The following is a 13376-nucleotide window of genomic DNA, read 5'->3' on the forward strand; positions in this document are numbered from 1 at the left end:
GATTAAAGGCTGTATAATAAAAAATTACTTGACCCTACTACTATAGATTGTTACATTATCAAAGATTAGTAGGCACTTTCAAATAAGACTTGTCTCTTCCAGATTATTCCCAACAGCTCCTGTAATGAAAATGTCAATATATCTCTGTCAAGTGCCTCTGAATTAAGAAGGCACATTATCATGTTTGCAAATTGTTACCAAATTACACTCATCAAAGAGGTATTTTACTTCACTGATTGTTTCCCTCACAGTAATACATAACAAAATGCCTAGAGATGGATGTACTTGTGCAGCGACATTTCTGTTATGTTGTCAAATTCCATTAATCTTCCTTTGGCTCATCCGTGCTTCTAAAATACCTGCAGATTTACTTACATATCTGTGCTATTATACATTATACTTGTCTAACACATATTAAGTGTGTAAGCTGTAGACCTTGAAAGTGGCACTAGAATTACAGGCCCTTTTTAGGAGGCCTGAAGGCCCTATTGCAATTCATCATACAAAGGGATTAATTAAAGAACAGCTGAAAGAAATGGTTTAAGAGCCTCTTCAAAATGATTGAATGCAGGGAGTTCTGCCTTAACAACCTGATTCTGGTAGAGCAGAACAATATCTGTTGGGTTTTTTTTACATTTCTAAGCACAGCATAAATATTAAGCATTGTCATTCCATAACATCTTCACAGCCTGTCTTATCATATAGATAGATACAGACAGATGATAGATAGCTGCATAACAAAAATAAATCTCTATATCATATGAGTTAGCTACATAGATTATACAAAAATGTCACAAAAATGTGTGTAGATATGGATATTTAATTAAAGCCCTAATTTGGTGTCGGAGAATCGTATGAACATTCCAGTTTTCTTATTAAAAATATTCTTAGCCCCTGAGGTCATGAAAAGAACACAAACACCTTCTTTGCCCGGAAAAAAAAAAAAAAAGAAAGAAAAAAGAGGGGGAAAAATACAAATAAATAATAAAATGTCCTTATTTTCCTTCTCATATCTCATAATTCGTAGATATATCTCACGTTTTTTCTTAAGTCTTAGCACATACAAAACTCAGTATGCAAAACTGACTCTCAGCAGCAGAGATTTTGTTGTTTACAATGTGTCATCTCTTCAAGTTTTAGCAAGAACCTAGAAAAACAAACTCGAAGTTAGCATTATAATGCTGATAAGTGTAACAGCAAGGAAAAAGCGCAACTTGCTTTTTTTATCTATAGCAAAGTGGAAGGGGGAGCTGGGGCTCAGAGACACAGACTAGAACAGTAAAATATACCGTTTGAAGCACCCTGGCAGGAAACTTTATTTAAGAAACTAAAACTTTGCTTTTACTAGACAATCTGACCTTTGGGAGGAAGGTAAAGCTTTCTTCAGACATGAAGCTGAGAGCAAGAGGAGATAGGAGGCTCAAGCTCCCTTCTATCAGCTTTCTTTTCTGTGTGCAGCTTTAGAGGCTTCTCTTAAGAAACTCAAGTTTTAATTTGCCTTCCTGTGCCAAATTTTGGGCACAAGAAAGCAAGTGCATCACTTCACAGGAGTCACTTTTCTTTATTACTGCTTCTCAGACTAGCAAAGCAATGCTATGACCAGAGTCAAAGTGGACGCTGGCTTACAGAGCAGGATGTAAGCAAGGTCCTAGAGGAGCCTGAATGCTAATAACTAAATAGTTATCCAGCTGTATAATGGTGAGACTCTCTATGTGAGACTCACATGATAAAGCAAGTGTGTGGGTGTCCTTGCATGGACCTGGAAAAAAGTCCAAAGAGGTACATGCACTGTAAGTTCATAAAAACAGTTTCTTCATTCATTCCAGTTTACCTTCTTATTCATTGAAGAAAAGATGCGGCTGCTGCAGTACTGCAAGATGTGCCTGTCTGCCCAGTGGAATTTATGTGCCAGGTTGTGGGTCCAGAATTGCAAGGCAATGCCTAAGAAAAATATAAAATTGAGATTATCAGAGTCAGCAAGTTAACTAGGGAGCAATGTTTTCAGGCAGAAAGCAAGGACAGGGATTGTACTGTCTGTCTTCTCCCATCTGGTGTATGTGTGCATTGATCTGCAAGGAGATACTTGATTGCCTTGACTCTCTGGGTTTCGCACCTCCATGGTGGCAGGAATCTAAAACCAGTTCTCATTCATAAAATGAAAAAAAAACAGTGAGTGTCTGCGGTGACCATTCTATCTTCAGCAGCCATGAGTTTCAAGCAAGACAATTCAGCTAGGTTAGTGAGGAACCTGAGATCAGTTGCCCTCCACAGTTCGCATCATGCCCCAATATATTCAGATAGTTACAGGTGCCTTCTCTTGCCCTGCCTCAAAGATCTGCAGATGGCTGGCACAGAGAAAAATGAAAGATTCAGGTGCCACTGTTTACTGACGGTGTAAGAAATCTTGTGGTTTGTTTTCTTGTAGTTTGGTTTGGGTTGGGTTTTTCTTATTATATCAATTCTAATGACTGCAAAATTTGAAATAAATAGAAATTAAAGAAAAAAAAAAGTGTGGGGTTTCAGATGAGCAATCTTTTCTGAAACCCTGCCATTCACTCCCAGACTAAATGCTGTTTTACAGCATTTTTAATAGACAGGCTGTATACACCATTTCTTATCATTCTCCTCTTACTTTTCCCCCTGTATTTTAAAGCATCGAGGAAGCCATTTGTTCTGTAATACCTGCATCCATTCTGCCAGCACCCCAGCAGCACACAGCATGCATATGTATTTAAGCTGAGTGGAAAATTCCACTGAGTGTAAGCTCTCACAGTGTACTCTTCCAGGCTTATATTAGTTTCTACAAGGCAGGGAAGTGGAGATATTCACTTTTACAGCGGGTGTGTAGTTTGTGGAGTGCATTCATCATTCACTGATTCCTGCCCTCCTTCCATATTCTGTGGGAAATCCGTGAGTGAAGGCAGGCAGAGCTCCTATTTGATACATGTCCATGTTTATGAATTAAGAGCCCTGGTTTATTCATTGAGGTCTACTGTCCAAGCTCGGATTTAACTTCCTCTCTCAGTTACAGCTGTACCCAGTAAGAGCTTACCCTCACTCTCCTTAGCCTGCTTATCCCATCCTCCCTGCCAGTAACCATTCATATGTTCACACCCTGATTCACGGGGGTTGCTGTAAGCCACCAAACCGACAGATAAAAATGAGCTGTTTGGCTGGAAAGGGAGCAGCTCAGACTCGGCGAATCCCCCAGGAAGAGATGCACTGTGGTGTGAACCTGATGTGGAGCAGCTGGTGGCCAGGACAGACAGACTTCATGTCCTACTGGTCCAGCCACAGGGAGGGTGAGTGCTCTTGAGTGCTCACGGACGCAGGTTTGCGCTGTTCCACATAGCTGACATTGCTTTGGTTTTTGTTCTAAAGACTTGAGCAAGCTGGGGAGAAAAAAGGCAGCAAATGAATCCTGTGTTAAAAGAACATTAAGGTCACTGAGATGTACATGCAGACTACTAGAAATACTGACGGGATGTTAGCCTGCAGAAGTGTGACATGATCTTTCTGTGCATATGCATGGCGATATGAGTTTGAACGTTCTGATTGCTGGCAATCACTCCGCAGGATTCCTGCCGTACATAAGTGCCTGCTTTAGTACTGCATCCAGGCTGAAGAATAAGAGGAAGGGGTTGTGAGGGGTTGCAAGTCCATAAAATACACTATGCAGTAAGCATAGCAGTGTCTGTTAAAAGCTTCTTCATGCTCCTTCTTGCAGTATAGATCCAAGCAAAGCATGTGTCTGTAAAGACAGCTAATGGTAAAAGTTGTTACCAACAACATGAAAATAGCTTCTTAAAAATTGTACTGTAAAAGAGACACAAGCTGGCTCATCTGTGCTCTGATTACACACAAGTACACAAGCTGATGCCTGACTTAGCTGATGGGCAGCTGCAACGGAACATAAACCCTAAAGGAAATAACTCTACTCGAGCGATGCCATTCTGTGCCCCACTCAATGCAGATGGTAGCATAATAATACATGGGCACGAGGGGAATCTGTTATTGGAAGCTGGGCAGCTTAGAGAAGAGGAGCCAATTAGTAGCGTGTGGTGCCTTTGCCAAGCATACCGAGAGGCAACATGAGGAGACCCAGGCCAACTCGGAGAAAACATCCTGAAAAACAGCTTCTTGCACTCCACTGCTGTGATGAAGCCCAAAGCTGTCCAGTGTTCCCAAGCCTCTTTGCCATTTACTTGCACAATTTACTTGTTTAATCTACTTGTTCATCACAAGAAAAATGCCACAGGAAGAATCATGGCATTGGCCACGAGGGGTGAGACAACACCAGCTGAGTCTTACCTGGTGTACAAAACAAGACGTGGCCTGTTTTCTGCTCCTGAGGCATAGCTGGGCTCACATCCATGATGCCAGCCCCATCCCCACTCCAAAGGATAGTGACCTGCTCCAGGCAGATGTCCAGGAACAGCCCCTCAAACACATCATGCCCTGCTCCTCGCAGTTGCATCTTCTGCAAGACCCTGTTTGGTACAGGTCAAAACTCACATCCAGGGCACGCAGCCTTGGCAACTGAGGTTACACTGACCTGGCTCCTGCTTGATTTGTAAGTACTGTATCAAATGGTCATCTCTTCAAAGAGCAGCTCTGCCAGCATAGGACACCTTGCAAACTTTTGTTTGCATGACTTTGGATGAGTTTGCAAGAAGAATGATATCTTGGTCTGTTCGTGCTTGGAGAATTACCCTGCAGATGGAAAATGAGAAAATGTTTTATAAAAGAGCATATTTTAAACCAATTTTGTAGTTCCAATAGTTAGACAAAATTCCAGGCAATGCTACAGGTCCCAAATTTACAGGTGTCTCCACAGCAAATATGTGAGTTTCAAGACTGAACGGAGGCATTTCAGTAACAGGATTTCCGTCCCATCAATTTCTGGACAGAAGTGTGCAGAAATGAACATTGTCATTTGGAGTTTATTTCTACCATTTTCTTCCTAGCCATGGAAATGAGGGAATTAATGGAATGTATACCCCACAGAAATAAAATCTTGTTCTCTGTTTCACATATGCATTTAATATTTTGCTCCCCCTTGAAATGGCAGCACACCCTCCTCACAGTCACCTGTGAAAAGGCCCTCACAAAACCTCCTTGCTTCTCATGAGCGCAGCAAGGAAGCGTGAGGCCATGATATTGGCAACAGAGAAAGATGTAGAAGAACATGAAATCCAGGATTAAACTGGTGTGGCAAAGAAACAGAAACCAAAAACCCAAACACCAGTCGATCTGTAGCAAATGGGAATAAGGGAAGGGGCGAAGCTGCCATTGTTATTTCTGAAGGTCATAGTTATTTCTGGGTATTATTCCTATTTTCACTCCAAGGCTGTACTTTATGGCCAGTGGTTGAGTGTTTTTCTGTTTGCCTGAAGGCTGCATGATCTTCTGACTCAGAGCTGTGCGCCAAACTCTTGTCTGTCCTGTGTATTGTGTTAACAGCCTGTAGCTCAGCATAGTTTTGGTGAAAATCACAATTTTAATGTAACAATGGACAAAAAGCCACTTGTCTTGCAGTTTGGCCTTCTCACTGAGTTCTTATATAACCATGAGTTAAAGCAATGCTCTCTTGACAAATTTCTTACATGGTCTCACTATATATTCCTGGCTCAAAATAATTACTGCATGACCCATATCATCATCCCCATAGCTGCAATATTTCTAACTATGTTTGACACTCAGCTGCAGAGCATTCCTTTTGCCCCATTCTCTTTCAATAATGCGAAAATGGAATTTGGATTAATCAAACCCCGTTGCTCACCGCCTGCAGCACTTGCAATTTCCAGCTTTCAAGGCTACAATGGCATCAGGAAAGGCTCATCAGGGCATGGTAACAACGCAATTGCTTCAAACCAAGGGTTCGAATACTGACCACATAAATATGGAAACATCATCACAGGAACAGGGAGTCTGCTCCCTCTAAAATGAACTCAAGGCTAAATACCATCCCCTTGCAATTACTTACGAAATTATATAACTGGGAATGGATGTGGGACAGGTCAAGGCTAAATGCTCAGAAATGTAGCTATCACTGCTGGGTCCAGTTTAGTGGAGAGCACATTTTACTGGTACCACCTGCCACTCAGAGGACCTGAGAGGGTAAGCTGGGAGTGAAACCAGACCAACAACTCTGAATTTTGCTGATTTTCTTTAATGCTTAGGAAACAAGTTGATTGCATTTCTAATGGAACTGTTTTCCCTTTTCTCTAATCCACTGGGAGGGAAGACAGATGCATAAGAAGTGTTAGGAAAGCTTTGTCAAGTCATGAATTTCTAATTGATTAGGCAAGCCCCAGATGAGCTAATCATTACAGCAACAGAGGAAGAAGCAAGCCCATTCTACACAAGGTTCTAAGTGAACAAAAATGTTCCCGACACAAATCAGGTGAAACATAAACTCTTAAAAGTTTGTAATGAACTTAAAACCCAAACAACATGACAGTATAGGGCAACTGAAAAAAAAAAACCTTTTTGCAAGTTTCATGTTCTAGCTACTTTTTGGATTACCCTACATTTCAAGACAAAAACTTTTTCAACTGAAAAAATAGCACTTTTTAAATTTTAGCAATGATGCAATGAAAACATTCAAGGGTGTTGAATCTCATTGGTTTTTGAAACTTCAATGGGAAATTAATTTCAATTGATGCCTCCTTATAGTAGGTTTAGGTTGCTACAGTTTTGCCCTTCCAAATAAAATAAAATATCATAAAATGTTTCTCAGCTCTACTTACAATCTCAAAACAGAATTCATCACAAGTGCCCAGTTTTTAAGAGGAAGCAACACAAAACTCTGAGATTTGTAGAGCTCTTCTAAAACATCTGAATTTGTTTAGATTCACCTGAAAACTGGATTTCAGGTAAGCCAGGGGAATACTCTGCTTCAATGATGCAGATATGTGGTGCCTACCTCTGCACTCTGTAACACAACTTGACTTCCTCTGGTTTCTGGGTGACGGGTTTTTCAGTGTGAGAGGGATTCTAACAAGCTTCACAGCTGATGGTGAGGCTGGAGACCAAGCCAAGCTTCCATTCTGGCTAATCTGAAGGGAAGCTTCCCAGAACAGCCCTCTCAGAGACCAGCTCCAGATGCTGTGCTTCTGCTCCTCTCAGTCAGTTGCTGAATGAGGGTGGGCTCCCTCAACTTTTTTTTTTTTTTTTTTAAATCAGATAGTCAGTATTATGCAAATATTTCCTTATTCCCCAAAATCTTGAACACCGGAGAAATTAATTTTGCCTCTTAGGAAAAAAACCTGCTCTCTCTCACTCTTCTCTCTCCCCCTCTCTTGCTCTTTCTCTTTTTGTGCCATGTGATGTAAGTTTTCCATCACTGAATCCACACAGAAAAGAGCTGAGGATCTGTTGCACTGCATCTCCACAGATCTCAGAAGCTCTAAGCTAATTTATATTAGCTAAAATTCTAGCTCTGGTGGATGATAAATCTCCTCCTTAAATTTAACAACAAACTCATCCTCAAGACATAAAAATGAAATTATATTTGGCATTGAATAAATATGTTTCCTCTGACAGTCTACTAACAGGAAACAGCAGGAGATCATGAGAGTTTATTTCACTCATACGAAAACTAAGAAAAAGCCTGAACTGAGGTTTCCCTCCAGCATATGCAAGTACACACATATACGCACTTATGCTTACGCACAGAAGGTGGTACCGGCTTTTCATGACAGAAGGACTTGACATGAGATGTGCGTATGAAAGCTCTACAAACTTGCAGTTGCAGGGCAAGTGTATTTCTGCACGGATATGCCTCACAGGGTTTTAAAGATTTCATTAGTTTCAGCCAAGTACAAAAAGAATATCATACATTTGATATTTGTGATGCATGGCATCACCTGTTACAGTAAATGCATTTCAAGCTGCGATTACAAATGCAACAATCTCCAGGGTTTAGTGTGCTTGTCTCTACAGCATTAAAAAATTTATCAAAGTCCTATGCGTGTAATTTTTTATAAATAATTCTTACCCTGCAAGCTATTTAACTCAGAACTGCCCTCTGCAATTAGTGGTCATAGGAGATAAAGTAGGAAGTGATCTATTTAAGAGAGCAGGGTTTAAAGTACATACGCTCTCATGAGCAACCAATTCCCATAATTCTTTTGAGTCTCTGCCCATTATATTATATGTAAACCAGGCAGACTGAGAAAGAGAACCTCTGATACATCCCTGGATGCATCTGACCATGAAGTACCACACGGATGGTGATAATGGTAGGCGCATACTTATGTATGTATAAATCACTGCTGTTCCACATACGCCAACTGAACTAAAGCGATTTACACCAAATTAAGTCTTGTTAAATATTTACGAGATTATGGAAACAGTACTGCTAAGGTCATATTTTAAAACTGAATAAATAAACAATTCTCACTGCAACTGCATGACTAAGTTTCACATGCAGCCATTGCTATTGTGGGCTTCACTATCTAATTGCCATTTCCTTCACCATGTGCCTTGACTCTGCAGGAAACATCTCATTTGGATATATGAGAACAATTCCTTCCTGGATGCCAGGATATGAGGAAGGTATCAATTCCTTTTTGTCAGTTTGTGAAGGCTCCAAGACCAACAGAACAGTTTTACCTGAGGTCTCTGGAGAGAGGTCTTGCATTCTCTGATTTCACATGGGATAGCTTTTATTTGGTTTTGAACATGCTAGATATTTCAAAGACTATTTTTTCAGGAATTGTTGAAAGCATATTTTCAAGCAAGGCCTGGTAGGGTTTGGACAGTTTTATTTGACAAGTTCAATTAGCTGGAGCTGTTTTATTGGTGATCCATCTGTTCTTTAAATTAGCTATTGAAAAGGCCCTAACAGATGGTTTGTGGTCTGCTTAGTAAGAGGAAACCCTTGGCAACATACTCCAAGTGCTGTGGGTCTTGATCTCCACCAGGAATGGGACGAAGGAAATCTTCCAAATTCTGCCACAAGAACCAGCAACAGCAGCAGCACTGGGAAATTTGGAAGTTCAGGTGCAGCCACTAGCCATTTCAGCTATACAAGCCAACTGGCAAAATCATGCTAACAACAAGATGCAAAATTCAAATGACACAGCCAGGATTCCCCACTATTTCTAGATGTTTTCAAACCACCATGAAGGGAGAATTTCTAAGTATATATGGCACAAAGGGACTTCAGCAACATTTGAGAGCAGAATCAAACAGCCGTGCCAGATGCAGGGTAAAGAAGAAAGGGAATGGCTGGACATACTTCAACTGACCTGAGCAGTTGCTCATTGATATAATCCCATTTCTAATATGTCTTCAGGATGATAATTATGGCTCCTACAAGCCACACACTTTTAAAGAGGCCTTTCAAAACTTACTGCTGCAATCACAGCAATCACACGGGTTCTTCAAAGCAAATCTACAGCAGGTGAACATAGGCAAGAGCAGGGAAGCCCTGTTCAAACAAGCTTGGCTCACACATGAGGATGAACTGCTGTCACATTTGTGTTGGGAATCAGCCAGGAACACTAGGCACCAGCAAATGGCACCTCGACTGCCGCCAGCACAAAGCATGTGAGGAAGCAGGAATCCCTCTCAATGACATTGCCAGTGGAAGGATGACGGGTTTCTTGATTAACAGCCATACTGATTGGTAGAATAAATGCAGACACAGTCCCCTCTCCACAGTATGAGATTATTACAGAAAGCCCAGGTCTCCTGGAAGACTTTCACCATTCCGTTCCATATATCACCTTGGATGGCTCTGCTCTTTCTTGTCCCAGACACTGCACTTCATGATCCATAAAACATGTTTCCTGCATTCTTTCTAGTAGTCAGAGTAGTAGATGATGACCAGCTTCAAGAAGTTGTGTGGTTTTGGTGATAAAATGGGGAAAAAAGACAGGCAGGCCTAACAATGACTCCTTCAGGATGAAAAGCAGTAGAAAAGTCCATCTTGGGTGACCAAGGTCCATTCATCTTTGGATTAATTTTGCCTCTGAAGTACTTCATTATCAAGAAACATGCTACATCAACATAAAAAGAAGGAAGGGATGAAACAGAGGAAGAGAAAAATAAACAAATAGAGAGAAAGTGTAACAACAATTTGATTTGCCTTCTATTACTGTTGTGTTTTTCCTGTCTGCAAGTGATGTTCTGCTACAATGCAATGATCAGCAATGGCAAAACCTATACAATGTTGCCATTAGAAAAACATCCATACAATTTTAGAGGGTTTGTAGCAGTCAGATTCCCGCAAGAGAGGAAGGTTGGGAAGAGATCACATGAGCAAGCAAAAATAATTGATACCATTCATTCATTCATTCATTCATCCTTTCCTGAAGATAATGTTAGATAAACTAACCACACTTCCCCTGCAAATGAGTCACAACCCAGTTGTCTGTCCTGCAGTGACTCTAAATTAGGGACAACTGAATGCAGAGTGAATGAGGCGTGTGTTTTTTAATAGTATCCTGTCTCTTATTGTAACAGGTACTGACTTTCTTTAGCTCGTTTTCTTATAAGAATTTTCCGCCTGTGAAAATGTTTACTATTGTCAGAAATGCGTATCACAATTCTCTATTTTTTGGAGGGTTGCATATGCTTGGTAGTTATAAAATAGTCTCCATTCCCTTTGGGGAATTAAACATTAGTACTGGGTTGCAATCATCTTCTTATCCCGATTAAACAGTCAGGTTATTCATTAAGAAGGCCACCTTATGTTGTGAAATAGTGGCACGACTCGGAAAAAATGTGCTAGTTTGGGGACAGGGTATTGCTTGGGGTTTTTTACTCATATTAAGCAATTTTTCCCCCACAGCTCTGAGCTACAGGTGGACCTGATTCTAGTCCAGCCAAACCTCTGCAAACCATAGCACAGTCTCACCCAACAATAACATTGCTGCTTTTCAAACAGCAGAAGATAGATAATTAAAATGAGCAGCTGTCCAGCTTGGTAACCAACACCAGCAGAATGCTATTCTTCAGGAGGTGTTACTTTGCCATATACTGAACAGCAAAAAAAGGAACAGTAGATATTGAAGCTAATTTGTGTTTGATGTTACAGAGCCTGTAGCATCTTTGGGCAAGAAGGGGCATGTCAGAGAGACAAGATGCATGGCATCAGGCAAGTGTGCAGTCAGCTGCAACAAAAAGTCGTGTCAGTGGTGTTTGTATGCTGAAGGTCAGTTAAAGGAAGGCAGTGAACAGAGGGATGCAGGTAGGAATTTTCATGGGAGGTTGCATGTGGGGCTTTTTTATCAGTTTGTGGGCTTTTAGCTTCTTTGTTTTATTTTTCTGTAGCACAAAAGCAACAGAGAAGCTGCAGCTAAGCAGCAGAGATACAAAGAAAAGCGATAACAGAGATTGTGCAGATGTGAGAGGTCACTAACCCCAAAGCAGCAGCTAAAAGTACCTTGATAGTGGAAAGAAGAGGTATCAGAGGAGAGAAGAGGCTAAGCAGAAAGCGGAAACAGGGATAAGCCAAAAAAAAAATAGAAGAAGAACAAAACAAACAACTGTGACAGAGAGTAAAAAGCAGAACATGAGAAGATTCACACCAGAATAGAAGGAGCTCACAGGTCAATTACCAGAGAATGTGGGACCCAGAATACAGTGCTGCCTGCAAGGAGAAAGGATGAAAAATGTGAGGGAGGAGGGAAGATAACACCTGATACTCCCTAATCTGAGTAAAGAAAAATGCTGCTCGGAAACAACCAAATGTGAAGTGGGGTGCTGAAGGGCTCTGAGGAAAAGCAGTAATGTTTGGGGGTTTGGCAGGGAGTCGTGGTTGTGTTGGGTTGTGGGTTTTTTCAGAAGAAAACCAAAAACTTAAGATGAGGAAAGTACAGGTTCTTCTCAGACTGGTGCAGTGCAGATTTGTAGGGAGCTCATCACAGCTGCACTTAGTATACGATGAACTGTCTGGGGAAAGAAAAACCTCAAAAGGAGGCTGGTTCAATTGAAAGTAAAACATAAATGTGACACACAAGGTGAGGAGCCACTCCATGCCAGCTTCTCAAATGTTAGACTGGTGCAAAAGAATAAATGTGGCTGGAGCAATAAACTGTCTACTAGAAAGGAGATGCACTTGAATCTGTTCCAGTTCCCTGATCTGTTTCTGCATGAGACAGGCACAGGACACAATCCAAAAATAATCCAGGGACACCACTGCCCAGATCTCATCCCACCCATTTGAGGACCACTGCCTTGACACTGCCACCCTTTCTCCTTTGGCCCTGTTAGCCCAGTTCCAGTCCAGTACCTATAGGCAGGTAGACTGGGTGCTTCCTTGGGTAGCAGACAGTACATCCAAACCTCTGTGGCCAAAGCAGGATGGGAACCCACCTTCCTTGCTTCCTGGGAAAGTGCTCTAACCTGGACTAGGGGTAATGTAAAAAGCAGGTGTCCTAACATATGACACATCTTCTCCTCGTTTTTTTTTTTTTCTGCTTTGTTTGTGTGGTCACTCCAGCATATTTGTACACCATGCCTTATGAAGAACATCACAACACCGGCATCTTTCCCAGGCAGAGAACTTCAACACCTAGCTCAGCTTTGTAAATGCTACCCGCTGACACTGACAACTGTTTCCTAGTTACTGCAGTGCTGATCACTGTAACATATTTCACGGTCTCATATAGTTATTCTGAGTAAAAGACAGGGTAGGAAACAATTTCTAAAATGAGAAAAAAACCAACACAACACCTAAGTCTTGTCTTGTAATTAGCACTGCATTATACCATCCTTCCATGGGGCAGCCTTGGAACTGCATAGTGGCAAAGAGGGAGCCTTAAATATTGCAATTTAAATCTGACTTCTCTGTCAGGTTTCTGTTGATGACATGAATGACAAGTCTGCATGTAAGTATGCCTCAAAATAAAGGTGTAATTTTTTCAACCAGATTGCTTTTTCCTGCTTGGGATAGTCATATGCTAGTTACATTACTCAGCAAATACAACTGCCCTGACAAGTAATACTTGTATTGTAAATAGCTTTTCTAGATTTAACATATAAGCTGTATACTGATAGTGTTCCTGAGAGAATAAATCTGATGAGTACTAGGAATATATATTGAATAAGTTATTCAATTAAGGCTATCAATATTGTATAATCACAAATTAAGTTTATTAAATACAGGTCATTTCCCCTTGTTCCTTGACCTGCATTAGTCATTATGCAACTGTCTGGACACTATGCTGTTGAGCTTATCAGCACAATATCTCATTTCAAATAATTTGACATAACATTGTTTTTTAATTTCTGATACATTCTGAATTGAGATCTCATTTGAACTCACACCTCCTCACAAGCCTCTGAGAACATCCCTCTTCCCTTCACTAGCTGCAGGTGAACCCAAGTGTAATGTAGATGACGCGGCCTATTGTCTAAAG

The 13376-nt window shown here is 41.0% G+C and overlaps 1 long non-coding RNA gene across 1 annotated transcript in view; it reads right to left on the reverse strand.

The window, feature by feature from the left end:
• Positions 1-4325: 4325 nt before the first annotated feature.
• The window catches only part of LOC139827422 (uncharacterized), a 52350-nt gene continuing 43299 nt past the window's right edge, over positions 4326-13376 (reverse strand). The window contains exon 3 of the long non-coding RNA XR_011737958.1: positions 4326-4713. This is a non-coding gene — a long non-coding RNA (uncharacterized lncRNA). The remainder of the gene's footprint in view (positions 4714-13376) is intronic.

Source organism: Patagioenas fasciata, chromosome 2, assembly GCF_037038585.1.
Source record: "Patagioenas fasciata isolate bPatFas1 chromosome 2, bPatFas1.hap1, whole genome shotgun sequence".
NCBI lineage: Eukaryota > Metazoa > Chordata > Aves > Columbiformes > Columbidae > Patagioenas > Patagioenas fasciata.